General features: G+C 40.9%; 1 long non-coding RNA gene across 1 annotated transcript in view; it reads left to right on the top strand.

Annotated features, from left to right (window-relative positions):
- The window catches only part of LOC309642035, a 104,460-nt gene extending 88,759 nt beyond the window's left edge, over nucleotides 1–15,701 (top strand). Inside the window, exon 4 of the long non-coding RNA XR_014252922.1 lies at nucleotides 14,568–15,701. This is a non-coding gene — a long non-coding RNA (uncharacterized lncRNA). The remainder of the gene's footprint in view (nucleotides 1–14,567) is intronic.
- Nucleotides 15,702–16,662: the final 961 nt, after the last annotated feature.

Raw genomic sequence — 16,662 nt, 5'->3', positions numbered from 1 at the left:
TTTTTCTGGCTTTATTTGAGAAATGGAAAAATCCAGCAACATAGGACCTGTGTTCCACCATAGTGACAGCTGGCTGAAAGTGGATGGTAATACCACCATTTTGTCACAAAACTACCCGAGGTCATCAGCGAGCAAGATGTCCCCCAGTGATCCTTGTTTCCTGGTATCCATACCCTTGTGTAATCCCCTCCCACACTGTATCCAATCTGGTACTGTGACCAACAGAATAAGACAGAAGTGATGCTATGTCACTTCCAAGGCTAGGTCATAAAACACACTATGACTCTGCCTCTCTTGTATCACCTGCTCTGGAGGAAATCTGCTGGCATGTTGTGAGGAGAGGCCCTCACAGTGAGGAAGTGCAACAGCCATGTGAATAAGCCTTTTTGAAGTAGATACTCCAGCTCCAGTTAAGTATTCATATGACTGAAGACATAAACATAGACATCTTGACTGCAGCTTCATGAAAGACCTGAGCCAGAACCACTCAGCTGAGCTGCTCCCAGATTCCCGACTCTCAAAAACTGTGTAAGAAATAGGGTTTGTTGTTTTAAGCTGCTAAGTTTTGGAGCAATTTGTTACACAGCAGTAGATAACTAATACACCAATACAATTGATTTTCTTACAATCTACTTGCCTCTATCAGTTATGTTACCTATATTACTCTAGACAGTTGAGGTTACATCCCTGCTGTAGAGAAAGAAATATTGTCGAGGATTCTAAGCAAGAAAGTGAGATGGTTAGATCTGGTTTTCATCACAGTAGAAACGGATGGTAAGAGAGGGATGAGTGTTGTTCAGACAAGGTAACACTTGACACTGGCATCTCTGAAAAGGAGAAGTAAAAGGGAGGCTCAAGATCAAGCTCAAGTTTCCTAAGAAGCCCATGAGTAGATCTTGCAACCTAACACAATGGGAATGTGATATAGTACCATGTCTAAGAGAGTAAGCTCTAGACTCTAGAGTCAGAATATGTGAGTTAAAATCCCCATACCACCACTGAAAGATTATATAAATTTGGCAAGTCACTTGTTACATGTAGCCTTTGGTTTCCATATCTGAAAAATGGGACTAGGAATGTTTTCAGCTGCAAATAATTGACTGCCCACCTAACAATGGCTTTTAAAGTCACTTATTTTTCTTACAAAACTGGAAGTACATTGGTAAGCAGTTGCTGGACATGGTTTGGCTGTTTAACAATACCATCAGGATCCCAGATTTTTTTTCTGCCTTTTAACTCTACCTTTCTTAGCATAGAATGCTAAGAAAGCATGTTTTGCTTTCTTGAGCATGTTGGCTCATTGCTTTATGTTTCCAAGATGGCTGCTGCAGCTCCATCACATTTATACCAAAGGCAGCTCCAGCCATCACATTTATACCTAAGGCAGAAAGAAGTGGGGATAGGCTGAGAGCGTTACTCTAGCTCTTTGTGTCCCATTTCATCAAGAAGGAAAAAAGCTTCCCAGAAGCTCCCAGCAGACTTCTGCTTACATCTCATTGTCTAGAACTGGATCCCAAAGCCACCTTAGCAGTGATGGAGGCTGGTAAAGTGAGTATTTACTTGGATACACTAATACCCCAAACAAAACTGTGTTCTGTTAGCAAACAAGAAGAGGGGATAATGACTATTAGGTGTTCAATTGCCCCAAATGGTACAGTCAACTTCAGAATATAGATACAAGCGTTAAAATAAACTGATGCATGCTTCAGAATATAGTGCCTCACGTGTAGTAAGTGCTCAATAGATAGTAGCTATTGAAATTACAATAGTCCCGGCACAAAATGATTCAACCCTGTACTAGGACATGGCAGAGGGAATCATTTTGAGACCCAGTTAAGCTAAAGTTCTCGAAAACAAAGACAGATGAAACTGTTGGTGGGAAAATAAAAGATTTTGGGTTTTGGGGGGATTTTTTTTAATACATTTCTCTTTTTTTTTAAATTAATTTATTTTTGGCTGCGTTGGGTCTTCGTTGCTGTGCGTGGGCTTTCTTTTTAGTTGCGGTGAGCAGGGGCTACTCTTCATTGCCGTGCACGGGCCTCTCATTGCGGTGGCCTCTCTCGTCTTGGAGCACCGGCTCTAGGTGCGCGGGCTCTAGAGCGCAGGCTCAGTAGTTGTGGCGCACGGGCTTAGTTGCTCCGCGGCATGTGGGATCTTCCTGAACCAGGGCTTGAACCCGTGTCCCCTGCATTGGCAGGCAGATTCCTAACCACTGCGCCACCAGGGAAGCCCAAAGATTTGGTTTTAATTGTTTTACCTTTACCTCTTCTTTCCCTTAGAACCACTCAAGTGTCTATATTCTACATCATCATCTCTTTTCTTTCTAATTATTTTATAATTGTGTTCCTTTGTTAGATCTCAAGTACTCTATTTTTAAAATCTAAGGAAAATATAAAATTCGAGTTCTTAAATCTACTTGATTAAAAACCCTCTTACAGCAACTTTAACTCTACTCTCAATTAATAGCCTGCATAATTATATAATCATATAATGCTGGGCACTGTGACCTACTCTTCATATGTATTTGGTTTAGAGATAGCTTGTGTCTGTGAAGAAATAGAAATATCTCCTATGTTCATGCTAAAATTAATTGCAATATGGTAGTCATAAGACATGAAATGTTTAACTAGCAGGCAACACAGCTCCCAGAAACCCAGTGACACACTTTGCTGAACCCATCTCAAGGCACTTTCAGGGTGGATCAAACAATTGGTGGACCCACCATACACTTTTCTAACCATGGAGAGTGGTTTAGGGGCCAGGATTCAGAAACGATTGGCAGCTATGTAATTACATAGTGTTAGAGACCAGAGAGGTAAGTGGCGTGGGATAGAGATTGAAAGGGAAAGGAAGGAATTGGAATATGATACCCCCACTTCAAGCACTCATTATGCCCTCCCAGCCCTCCCCAAACACACTAAGTCCTCTAAAATTTGCTTAGTAAGGGGGAAAGAAGGGAACAAAATTACAGAAGAGAGCCTTCCAAGCTCTTTCTAGATATGTACAGCATCTTTTAGCCATTCTGTATTTTTCCTTTTTTTTTTTTTTTACTATAAATATGTATTGCATTTGTAATCAGGGGGAAGAAAAGGGACAGAATATTACAAAACTGGGCAGCAAAGGAATAAGTGGCTTAAGTTTCTCTTCATCTCTGGCCTGACAGGGTGAAAGCAATTCTCCCCTCACCCTCACGAAGCTTGAGTTTTCACCCTGAAGTATGAAATATCATTCCTTTTACCTTTCACAGCTTCAGTGTATGATAAACTCGGGGTCAGCAATTACATGACTGACCTGGAATGATTTCGCATTGCTGCTTGCACCGCCTGCTTTAGGGCGATGAACTGGAGCAAATGACTGTGTAAGCAGCTTCTGGAAAGACCAAGTCGCAGAGCTGCTGGAGACAGCTTACTCTCTTTCGTTATTTCTGATTAGATCTTTTCACTTTTTTTTTTTGTTTTTTCTTAGAGGAGGCAAGGGTGTCTCATCGAAGCTTCAGGGAAATGACTGAATTTTAATGGAATCTAATTGGCTCCCATGGTTATCTCAAAGGAGCTGTGGTCATAAAAGTTAATTACATTAGATTCATTTGCATATTCAAGACCATTCCCTTCCCTCACTTTAAAACTGCAGAAAGAGAAGATGTGTCCCTCCTCCCTGGATAAGACATAACAGCAGTGTCCAGATCGCTTTGTTTGTATGCTGGGAATTAGTCAGACTGGCAGGTTATTTTTTTAATCCTCTACTTAGGTGAGTGTCAGCACAAGAGTTAAATTGGTATGCATTGCAGTTCTTGCTTTCAAATACAGAACCAGTCTTTTATAGAAAGAGCTTTGCCGTGCTTAAAGACTGCGGTAATTTTCTAAACAAAAGGTGAATTTAGAATGTTCAGTAGATAAAGAACTAGCAACAGATACAGCCCCAGGACTGGCTAGAAGTGTTTCCCATTTGTGTATGTACTTGCATGTTTATTGGCAACAGCAGTGTCTATAGCTTTATTATGGGTCAGAGGGATGGAACGATGGGACCTAAAGAGACTGTCCAGTCTACCCTGCTGCCTGTGGTAGGCCCAAAATAAGCAGCTGAAATGGAACTCTGGCCTGTTTTCTGAAGCCTCTGGGGAACGCTTCCTCTATATTCCAACCCATTTTTAACAATCCTTAATATCATACCAGAAAGCATTCCCTTGTATCCAACCTATATCCCCTGTGCTGCTGATTTATTGTTTATCCTCCTGTGCATGCAGTGCAGGTGTGGGCAGCCAAGTTCAGTCTCCCCTGCCCTGCTTCTTTGTACATTTCCTTGGGATATCAACTAGTGCCTGGATCAGTCTCAATGGATTAAAGGCAGTGTCTGCCCTACTTCCCCCAGCCACTCTTGCCTGTTAACACACATAAAGGTATATCATTATCATCATTCTCCCCCTTGTGAGAAGACAAGGTTGATTTTGTTTTTAGTGTTTTGTTTGGTTTTTTTTTTTTTTCTCTAATGAACACAAATGTGCCAGACACTATGCTGAGTTCTTGAGAAACAATGGTGGACAGGACAGGACAGACCAAGGCCCTGCCCTCATGCCTGAAACTCAGACATAATACAAGTAATTACAAGTGGAATGAGCATGTCAAAGAAGTGTTGGTTACTAAGAAATCACACAACAGGCTGAGCTAACATAGACTAGGAGGACAGGAAAGCTTTTTGAATAAAGTGATGTTTCACCTGAAACAAGAAGGATAAGTAGGATTGATCCAAGTGGGGAAGAGTATTCATGGCAGAGGGACCAGCATATGCGAGGGCCCTGACAAAGAAAGAGCATGGCCTGTTTGAAGGTTGTCAGCGTCTCCAACCCCTCATCTGTAAAATGAGTTTAGCTATGGACCCTCCTAACTCACATTCTGGGATAATTTAGCAACATAGTACCCATATGGTTCAGTTCAGAAGTGGGTCACATTATTACCAAGCTAGCCTACATTTGGGAGTGGAAGGAAGAGCTATTCAGACACAAGCCAGTGGCCTCTCTCCAATTCACTTTTTTCGTTTTCTCAATTTTTTTTTTTACTGTGGGAAAGTATACATAACATAAAATTTAGCATTTTAACCATTTTCAAGTGTAAAATTCAGTGGCATTGATTATATTCAATGTTGTGCAGCCATCACCACTATCTACCTCCAAAATTTTTCACTCCAATTAACTTTTTTTTTTATGGTGAGGATAGTTTCTCTTTTTTTCCCAGTTGTATTGAAATATGATTGACATACAACATTGTATTAAAGGTGTACAACATCATGATTTGACCTATGCATATATTATGAAATGATTACCACGATAAGTTTAGTTATCTCCAATTCACTCTTAAACGAGCCTGGGCAAGTTCTACAAGTGTCCTCACAACCCATGAACCTGACTGTCTGTTGTGACTCCTGACTTGTACCTTGAGAGACCAGGCACCGCTCTTAAAGCAAATGATGCTTCTTACTCCTTGTATAAAAATGAGTACAGAGGGTAAAAATAATCTGTTGAGTAAAAATCTTTGTAGCTAAATCTGCTCCCTCCACCTCTAGCAAAGTCACCTTGTTCAAGATCATAATGCTTAATACCCCAAATGTACTGAGCCCCCCACATGTGTGCCCGGCACTGAGCTAATTGCTTTGCACTTGCCATTTGACACGTAGTTGATATTATTCCCATTTTACAGATAAAGAAATAGGTTACAGTGGGACCAGACTTTCGACCCAAGGCAGTCTGCCTTGAAAATTTGGTTCACCCTCTCTACCTAGCAGCTTTCCCGGAGACAGCTACAGGGGAGACCTGAATGGGGGTTTTTGAAAAATGAAGAAGAGCAAAGAAAGACAGAAACTGAATCTAAACGCACACTGCTCAGCCTACCTCAGATTTGTGACTGATTTTGTCACATACCTTTTAGTGTCTCCACTTCAGTCTTTCTTATCTCTCTAGCCCATGGAATTGATAGTATTTACTGCCCCACTTTTCAAGGATAACATGTGGCTCAATTACTTAATTAAGAAAATCCTTAGAGCATCATGGTGCTTAGCAGGCAGGAAGGGTTAATAGCCCAAGGAAGCGCTGAGTTCCCCCACCTCAGGTGGTGACAGAAGGCCGGAAATGATGAGGCCAGGTGAGCCGCCCACCCTCCAGAAGCCTTTGCTGTGAATCTTGAAAGAACAGAAAATAAATGTTGAGACAAGGGAATTGTCTGGTAAATTGATGTGAAGAGTTCAGGTTTTGTTTTCTTTTTCCTGCAAGAGGTATACCATGAGAACTCACAGCCCAAGACAGGAGAATGGGTTAAAAATAGTATGACAATAGCCAATTGATGCTTCTCGTTTAAAAAGAGCATCATGTAATATTTTACAAGAAGACTGTAGAAAACTGAAAAGTCAGAGCAGTGGCAGGAGCAAACATACTAACACCACAGGATTTTTAAAGGCTCAAAATGAAACCATATTGTGATATCATAAAATAAATTTTAAAAAAGCGTTCCAAAGTATGAAGATTTTTAAACGAAAATGTTTGTCCCTCAGGGTATCAGACATCATTATCTTGGCCTGCAGGGCCCTCTATGACTTACCTCTCCAGCCACATCTCTTCTGCCACCGTGAACGACTCTCTAAAGAACTGCTTGAATTCCTTTTATTTGCTGTCATCCTCTCTAGCTCTTTCTCTCAGGCCCTTATTTCCCTTCTCTGACAGACACCTCAGACCATTCAGGGTCTCCCAGTTATACCTTCTAACAGCTCCATGCTAACCTTATTATTATCCTTATAAATATTGTTGAACATCTGCTTTCCTGCTAGATCTGCTCTCTAAGGGCAAGGTCCATGTCTGCCTTGCTTATTGCTCTACTGCCAACCATACCACAGTTGTGAATAAATGAATGAATATTGGTGGCCAACTAGGTTTCAGTTGCTGACTTCATGACATGTAAAGCAAACAATGGCTTCTTTAGTTCATGTATCTGTCAGAGTTTAACAAGAGAAGCAGAACCAGTGGGAGGTTTTTTTTTTTAATCGATCCATTTATTTATTACAAAGAATCATCTTACACAGTTGTAGGAGCTGGCTAAGCAACTCTGACATCCACAGGACAGGCAGTCAAGAAGGGAGATCACAAGCAGGCTGGGATCCCACAAGTATGACTTTGGTAGTGAGGGTATCCTGTGGAAGCCAGAGCTCTTGGTCCTGGAGCTGAATGCATTCACTTGACCCAAGAGTCAATGAAACTGAAGGAAGAACCACCTGGAAAGGCAAGCAGTTACAGGCCCAGCTGCTGCTTCACACCAACGAGGCAAATCAGCAGATCAGCAGCAACGTGGGTGTTGTCCTAGAATATAGAAGAAGATTCTACAACTTTTCTTCAGCCCTGTTACGTGGACTCTCTGATCCCAGCAAGGGTCTAACCCCTCTTTTTAAATGCTTTCCCTGAGTGTAGAGGCGGGGGATTGGATAAAGCTAGTCAGAAGGTCCAAACTTCCACTTATAAGATAAATGAATACGGGGTGGGGGGGTTGGTGTGTGACATACAACATGCTGACCACAGTTAACACTGCTGTGTGGTATGTTTGAAAGTTGTTAAGAGAGTAGATCCTAAGAGTTCTCATCACAAGGAAAAAAAACCATTAAAAACAATTTTGTATCTGTATGAGATAATGGATGTTAACTAAACTTATTGTGGTAATCTTTTTCAATATATGTAAGTCAAATCATTATGCTGTACACCTTAAAGTTACACAGTGCTGTATGTCAATTATATCTTAGTAAAACTGTAAGAAAAAAAAGCTTTCCACTGATTAAGACTTAGAACAATCTCCCTTTTGATTAAAGTCAACTGATTCCGAACTTTAATTACATCTGCAAAATCCCTTCACAAGTAGCATCTAGATTGGTGCTTGGTTGAACAATAGGGAGAAGGTATGTGTATGCTACAAAATAGCTGCCCGCCTCCCTTTCATCTTCCGGTTTTTGCAAAGGAATCTCCCTTATAGCCCACCATTGCCAAAAACATATTGGAAAGAGAATTCTGGGGGATGTAGTTCAGCCTAGCCAAGTGGGCACATCACAAGTCATATCGTAGGACAGTATCTCCTTAACTTTCAGTTTGACCCTGAAGGAAAGAAATGAGTAACAGAAACTAGTGATATTCAGAAGGGGGAGGGGTCACTTTGCTAGCAGAAGTAGTGCAGAGGCAAAGGAAATGAGCCCATCTGGATAGGAGTGCAGAGCTAACCACCCTAGAGGGGCATGCTCCCAAGAAGTGCAGGAGGCATAGGGGAGCTCTTATAGCCAAAATAGTGGGTGGTAGGCATGTATTCCTATCGAAAGTTGAGGATACTCCATTCCAGGCTTCCAAGCTGGAATGTAGATATTCATCAATGAATGTTTGGTGAATGATTGAATGATTCAGTCAAGCAACAAATGAATGAATGCCTCCTTCTAACTCACTGATTAAGAAAAACTTAAGGCCCTATGTGAAATTAGAGTGATAAATAAGACACATTGTCCTCACTTTATGGAGGGTCCCTAGGGATGGAAGGGATGGCAGCTATACAAGGGTCAGACAGCTCAGGCTACAGGCCAAGAGTTCTCTTAAGAAAGGCCACTTGACTGAAAGAGAACAAATTGGCTGTCATCAGTCCCTTGGTGGGCACTAGATACTTCCTTGTTGCCATTTCTGCATTGCCAGAGCCCCCCACACACAGGACACACAGGTTTTGTGCAGCTTCCAACAGAAAATTAGGAGCCAGAGCTGAGCGTCTAGCTGACAGTGACAGTCTGGTGATTACAGAAGCCTAAGTATGGTATATCTTGAATAACCGATGATTGAATCGTGTGCCTTTAAGCTTAGCCTATGCCAAATGCCTCAGGGAAATGTTTAAAAAAAACTCAGAATTTGCTCACTGGCTTAGAGTGATTGAGTTATGCTGTGGGCTATGGTAAATTCCTTGCATGGCTAAAAATAGATAAAGGGCAGTTCAGTAACCCTGGAGAATTTTATCTGCCTCTTTCATGCATCCAGAGATGCTGCTTACGTAAAGCCAAAATAAGCACAACCAAAAGGGCACTGAGGGAGATGGATAAAAGGTGACGATTCAAATAGAAACCAAGAAAACAAAACAAGCAAAGATCAGGACTAGTCCCAGTTGCAAAGATCTGAGCAAGAATTGGGCCTATGAAGGTGATCAGTACCTTGAACTTTCTGATAGCTTCTAGAGGGGAATTTAGAAACCTCTTCCCAGAGAAAGCCAGAGCCTCCAGCTGTCCTTACCCTACACATGCAGGCACCGACCTTCCTCACAGTCTCTCGGGGAATTACTCTTCACACTGGCAGAGCACACCCGCCATCCCTCCTAGAAATACTGGCTCCTCCCTGACCTCAGGCAGAGCACCAGAAGGTCAATTAAGAACCATTTTAAAATGTGACTCAAGCAACTCCGCAATAAGCAAAGATATGGAGAAGTTCCAGGAGTTGCCCTTGGCCACGTTTACCACCAAGTTATTTTATTATACAAGTGGTTTTTAAAGGAAATCATTTATCATAAGGTTGCAGGAAAGGTCTGTTTCTGGTCTCAGCCCCCTGTGGAAAGAGTCTCGGATTGGCTGGAGGTAGCTCTAAGAGGCTGGAAATTCAGTTCATGGTCAAGTGTGTCACTGTTTTAAAACATTCTAACAAACCCAACAGCACCATCTGTAAGGACTGCATAATTTGCAAAATTTCTTGCTAAATCAGCTGGCCAAATGCGGAGCCAATTACTTTGGCTTCTGTACAACACCATGCTGCAGTCGGGAAGTATTTTAAGTGGATAATGAGTAGTCTCTTCTCTCAATGACTATATTCAAATAACTTCCACTGCCTAAAATATGTGAAGTTCCCAGTCAAAACTGCCTTAGGAACCCCTGCCCCTTCACTTAGAGCTTTAATCTTCACAGGGGAGTGTGTGTGTGTGTGGTGGGGGGGATAATTAGATCCCCCTTCTCCAGCAATATTTTAAAAGGCATTTGTCTAGCGAAGACCTCATACACTTCCCAGCTCACACATCCACATATACAACAGCACACACATGAACACACACAGCTCACCTTAGTTCTACGATATGCTAGGCTTCCGCCCTGCATCCAAGAATGGCAGTCAAGTTTTCCTTTATTTAGTTACAATGTCTAAAATTATTTGGGGACTCAAAATGGCCTTTTTTTTCTTAGTGAGGAAATACAGGCAGGAAGTATTTTTCTGCCTTTTTCCTCTGAGAAAAATTGTTATCCATGAGTTATCCATGGAAAATATTCCTTCTCTGTGTGTGTGTGTCTGTGTGTAATAAAAGTGGCAAAGCAGATAGAAGTGCCTGATGTGAAGAAACCAAATTCTATACTCTTTATAAGCCAACCTCCATTGCCTCTATCTCTGTAATTTAAGATATCAATAGACATGCAATAAATGCTTGCTTGTTTGATTTATTAAGTGAGCTTCTCCCCCAGGTTTCTTTAGAATCTTACCACTCAACCTGCAACCCACAGACACCACCACCAGCATCATGAGCTTTTCAGAAATGCAGACTCTCAGGCCCCACCCCAGACCTCCTAAATCAGAATCTGAATTTTAACAAGATTTTCAGGAGATTTGTAAGTACACAAAGGTCTGAGAAGCACTGTTTTGAATACACCTTGATTCTTAACACTGTTAGTAAGTTACTGTCTAGTAACTTCCGTAACTCCTCCAACATCATATCTTGCATCGGGGACACTCTTCTGGAGGCTAGTGAGTAAGAGCTGACATTATTGGGCACTAGCCGTGTGCCAGGAGTAGAGGGCACAGAGTTAAAGTGATGCAAGTGACACAGCCGGCAAGGCGTGGGGCTCAGTTGGAACTCAGTCTGCCTTCTGGGTCCACATTCTCCAGTCACTAGGCTGCTAAGCCAGGTGCTGCTTCTCAGCTGGGGCACTATTGGCATTTGGGACCTGGCAATCTTGTGGGGCTGTCCCACATTCTACAGGACATTTGACATCCCTGCCACCACCCACTAAGCACAAGGAGACCTCCAGTATCCTGACAACCTAAGAAACCTCCCCCCCCCCCCCCCCCCGCCACATTACCAGACACTGTGGGACGGCACTAGTTCACGAACCAGTGTTTTATAGCACTTCCATGTAGTGAATTTGAGAAGCTCATTTCCTGGGATTTGTTTCTTTCTTCACCCATTTAACCTTTTTATAAAATTCTTTGACATTTGACATTCAATTTTCATTTCAACAGAAAGCTATAACTATTGAGTGCCTACTCTAAGCAGACTAAAAGATAAGATCCTTGCCTTCTAGCAGCTGACAATCTCATTAGGGAAATAAGGTCTTAGCAATTTGAGGCACTCAAAGATTGTCAAGAAATGACCAAAAAAAAAAAAGACCTAGATTCATCTTCTAGCTTTACGCCACTTACTACTTGTGAGCTCACTGAAGTTCTCTTAAGTCTCTGTTCCCCCATCTGTAAAATGGGGACATTGTTAAATAATGCTTGTGAATAGCCAACACGGTGCCTGCAGCATGATATACGCTTAATAATGGTAGCCATGCCCTCAGTCACCACTTCCTCCAAATCAGTGAAGATATAGGACAAAAGTGAGATGGAGAAAGGATGAAAATGAGCTCGCATTTGCACAGAATCTCCTGGGGATTTTTTAATTTCTTCAGTATCATGACTTTCAAAGAAATGCAAAACAATGTAAGCCTACAGAAAAGTTGAACTTCCTGCACCAAGGGGCAGAGATGTATTTAAGACCAATCAGTGTCTTTAAGAAGCCTGAAGAAATAAATACATGGCACTGCTATGGGACATATTGTAAATTTTTATTTCAATTCAGACCTGTCATCTAATTTATTTCCAGCTTCACTAAAATGCCTTTTAAGCCCAGACCTGGGCTAAATCACATAGTTCATAAATAAGTGTACATATAGGAATATATTTTGTTCTTCAATTTTACAAAGTCCACAATTTCAGCATAAAAGAGGACAAAAAGAAAGGATCCCAAAATATCTTAAAATGGCCAAGAAGCTTTTGCTACTACTACTGGGTTAAAATAGCTTACGGCAACATTCTTGTTTCTACTGCTTTTTACTAAAAGGACTGTAACACCCAGCGGAAAAGAATAATTAGCAAATCAATTAGTCAAGGCCCTATCGACACTCCTCTCGCCACCCCAGTCCCATCTTTGTTGTAAATAAGCTTCCATGCCTTCATTAGTCATTAGTTCTTCGTATGTAAATAATAATGCCTTTGAATTTAAACTGATTAAATATCAGAGAATATTTTCAGTCCACCCTTTCTGATCTAGCCAGGATATTGAAAACAAAGAGCATTATTGTCTTACTTAACCTAGCAAATTCAATACAACTGTATATACTTCCGGATCTATTAATTTCCAGATTCACCTTCCCTCCTGAGGACATAAGCCAGAATGCTATCTTTAGTTATCTCTCTCTCTCTCTCTCTCTCTCTCACACACACACACACACACACACACACACACACACACACTACAGTAATTAAAGAGACCACCCATTTCCTTCCTCCTAAGTTCCAGGAAGCCATGTTATTTCTGTGGACCATTTCTATTTGCCAACAGTTCTCCAGAGCTTTTAAGGAAAAAAAAAAAAACAAAAACTAGAAGCTACTCTCCAAATGACAGCCAGGAACATATCTCCTAGTGTCTCCTCCCTTCAGAGGAAAAAGCAAAAAATGTGTGTTGGTGTGTATGTAAGACATACAATCTGAGCATCTTGTTAAAATCCTGAAAGATTTAAAGCCCCACAGTCACTTGAAAGGAAATGTTTGAAGGAGCTTCTAGTCTCTAAAGTTAGAGACCTTCCCCTCTTATTTTGTCTCGTCTAATTATCCCTTTTAACTTAATGCTGGTTATTTTATTTTTTATCTCTTCCAATCTTCCATCATACCACATTGTTTACAATTGGTTTAAAAAAATAGCCTATGTTTACGTATTTCTCTCTTCATTTTAACTTCTCAGTGTGTTCCCCTCCTCCATTTACCCAAGGGGAGGGGATGGCTTCTTCTATCATTTTCCTTCTTCAGTCTAAACAGCATGAATTATCAATATAATCCCCAACAAACAACTATTTCCCACTCCTCAACCTTTGGTCTATTATTATAATACAAGATAGAGATGTATCTCAACCAAGAGTCACATATAGATCATTTTGTTTTGAGACAGGAGGTAGGAGGTCCTTATTTTCTTCTGATTTGGATCCAAGGCAGATATCTTCTGTCACCCAAAAGGGAGCCGAGCAATTCCTCACGCGCTAATCTTTCTTCCGTCCATTCTTGTCCCTCACAAATACCTCCCAGAAGGCCAGATTATTTTGTTAGAGAAGCTCCAAGCTGCCTCAAACCCCAAACAAGATAAAAGCTTTAGCAAAGTTTATGTAACCAACACTCATTTTCCTCATTACGACCAACACAAAAAAATAATCTCCCCTTCCTGCTTCTCAGATGATGCCCTTCACTTCCTGTCCAGGTCAGATTCCAGCACTGGAGGTCCACCCAGGGCGCCACATCCTGCCGCCTTAGAGCACTCTTCATTTCCTGTGACCTTAATGCCCGTTTTCCCCTTGGGCTCGTGTGCTTCTTAGCCTGTCACACCATTTGTTTACCTCTTGCCTGCTCTTTACTCCTTCTGAATTTATCTTCTATATCTGGTTGTCTCTCCTGGTTCTTTGCCCACTCACCAGCCTCACCCTTCCTTAAGACCAGCTCTTTCACAGAAGTGATTCGGTAGCTAACGAAGGCAAGAACTTTTTAATATCCTGTTGACTCTGGTTTGCTCTATTAGCTTTATGGTGAAAATGACCACCACCTGCAGAATTCTGTCTTTTAAAGGCCCAGAACTTCACAATTAATTAGGAATATTTTATATCTGAATTGTGCTGCTTATCAATTATGAGCCATACCTTTGGTGTTTTTTGTTTTGTTTTGTTTTCTGTTTCTTTTTTACACTGAGCAGGATTGCACCTACCAGCTACCTTCCCTGACCTCCTAGGTTAAATTAGTTCCTCTAGTTATTCTTTCTCATAATACCCTGTACTTTTTATTGTTGTATTTAGGGACAGTGTAAAAACTGTTTGTCTAATTATCTGTTTAATAGTTTTTCCCCAGCAACCTGTAAACTTTATGAGAACAGGGAAAAGCCAGGTGGTTCCTTCTCAAGCTGTCCTCTCTTCTTTCTTTTCTGGCTTCCTCACTTTCTGTTGCCAGCACAAACACAGGGCTCAGCACATATTAGATGATCAAGAAATACACATTGAATGCACCACAAAAAAAGAAAAAAAGGAAAATGGTAACTATGGGAGGTGATGGATATGTTAATTAGCTTAATTGTGGGGAATATTTCACAATGTATACATATAACAAATCATCAAGTTATATACCTTAAATATATATACTTTTTGATTGCCAATTATACCTCAATAAAGCTGAAAAGAAAAAATATGCATATTGAATGGATAAATGAATGAATGATACCTTCTCCCTTTTCCCATCCCCACTCTTTTCCTTTCAGTGCCACACCTCCAACCATGGTGGCAACTTGGCCCTGGTAGGACCAGAGAAGCATATGGCCAGCCCCTGGTTGATTATGTGGGCAACACCTCTGATATCCTTCCTGGAACAGCATTCCGAGCACGGACATGGTGGTAAGGCTGTGTTTAACTGCAATAATGCGTCTTTCTTTAATATTTTCCAGGAAAAAATAATCTCCCTTTATAAATGCTCTCTATGTCTCTGTGTCAGTGTATTAAACTGACATCTCTGGGCTCTATGGTGACAGATTTTGCCATACATACAGGAAATTCTTCTTCAAACATGAATAGAAGTTGGCAAAAGATCGCTTTTCTGCACTACTTTGCAAAAGCCACTAATGTGGGATGAGTTGCACAATAATAAATTATTCAAGTCATAAATCTGAAGAAATTAGTTCTTCATGATCAATATAATCTAAGCGAATTGGTGTGTGGGATTCAATTTTCGTAATATAATTCATTTTAAAATATTCAAATTAAGGAGACTAAAATCATCATGAAAAGTATTGTCTCCTGTTTCTAGTAGAAAAATACTACATTTTGGTCTTTATTTTTTATTTTTATTTTTTTTAATATATTAATTAATTTATTTATTTTTGGCTGTATTGGGCCTTTGTTTCTGTGCGAGGGCTTTCTCTAGTTGTGGTGAGTGGGGGCCACTCTTCATCGCGGTGCGCGGGCCTCTCGCTATCGCGGCCTCTCTTGTTGCGGAGCACAGGCTCCGGACGCGCAGGCTCAGTAGTTGTGGCTCACGGGCCTAGTTGCTCCACGGCAACTAGGCTTCCCAGACCAGGGCTCGAACCCGTGTACCCTGCATTAGCAGGCAGATTCTCAACCACTGCACCACCAGGGAAGCCCATTTTCGTCTTTATACTAATAAATCTAAATTATGTTCTTCTTCACTTAGATAAAAATTCCTATTTAAAAAAAAATTAAATCATGTCTTACTGGTGTTACTATAGCCCTAACTGTTGAAAAATGTTTGAAGAATGATGGAAAGTTAGCTAAGGCCATTTGCTGATGAATTTGAGCTATCTCATCATATGAAAATTTATTTTTTCAATAATTATAAATTGGCAATTTTGAGAACTGTCCCCTCTAAACCACAAAGAACTTTTCTTAAACTGTTGAATTTTCCAATTAGAAACTCCAGATCATCATTCTGCTCATGTGTCCAGCATAAGCTATGACATTTCCTTACATTCATTTTTGTGTTCTGTACTTGCCAAGATAATACGCTGCCTCCGACTTTCAAATTCTTCTGTGCTTGGAGAATATGGTGTTTACATGGCTCATTAAAAGTATATACTCAATCTATAACAAATACAGTATCCTAACACATATATACGGAATCTAAGGAAAAAAAAAAAAAGGCCATGAAGAACCTAGTGGCAAGACGGGAATAAAGACACAGACCTACTAGAGAATGGACTTGAGGATATGGGGAGGGGGTGGGGTGAGATGTGACAGGGTGAGAGAGTGTCATGGACATATATACACTACCAAATGTAAAATAGATAGCTAGTGGGAAGCAGCCACATAGCACAGGGAGATCAGCTCGGTGCTTTGTGACCACCTAGAGGGGTGGGATGGGGAGGGTGGGAGGGAGGGAGATGCAAGAGGGAAGAGATATGGGAACATATTGTATGTGTATAACTGATTCACTTTGTTATAAAGCAGAAGCTAACACACCATTGTAAGGCAATTATACTTCAATAAAGATGTTTAAAAAAAAAAAGTATATACTCAATCTATAATAACTTTAAATGGAGTATCATCTACAGAAATATAGCGAATCACTCTGTTGTACACCTGAAACTAATATAACGTTGTGATCAACTATACTTCAGTTTTTTAAAAAAGTAAAGGCTCAGTGAGTCCTTGTCGTTTTAACATAGGGTTTCTCAACCTGGGCACTATTGACATTTGGTCCAGATAATTCCTTGCTGTGGGGGCTGATGTGTGCATTGTAGGATGTTTAGCATCGTCTTTGCCCTCCACCCACTCTACCCACTTGGTCTCAGCACCTCTCAGTTGTGACAACCAAAAATGTCTCCAGACAGTGCCAAACGTCCG

Source organism: Balaenoptera physalus, assembly GCF_965194825.1.
Source record: "Balaenoptera physalus genome assembly, chromosome: 13".
NCBI classification, from domain to species: Eukaryota; Metazoa; Chordata; class Mammalia; order Artiodactyla; family Balaenopteridae; genus Balaenoptera; species Balaenoptera physalus.
This window is presented reverse-complemented; position numbering and strand designations above follow the sequence as displayed.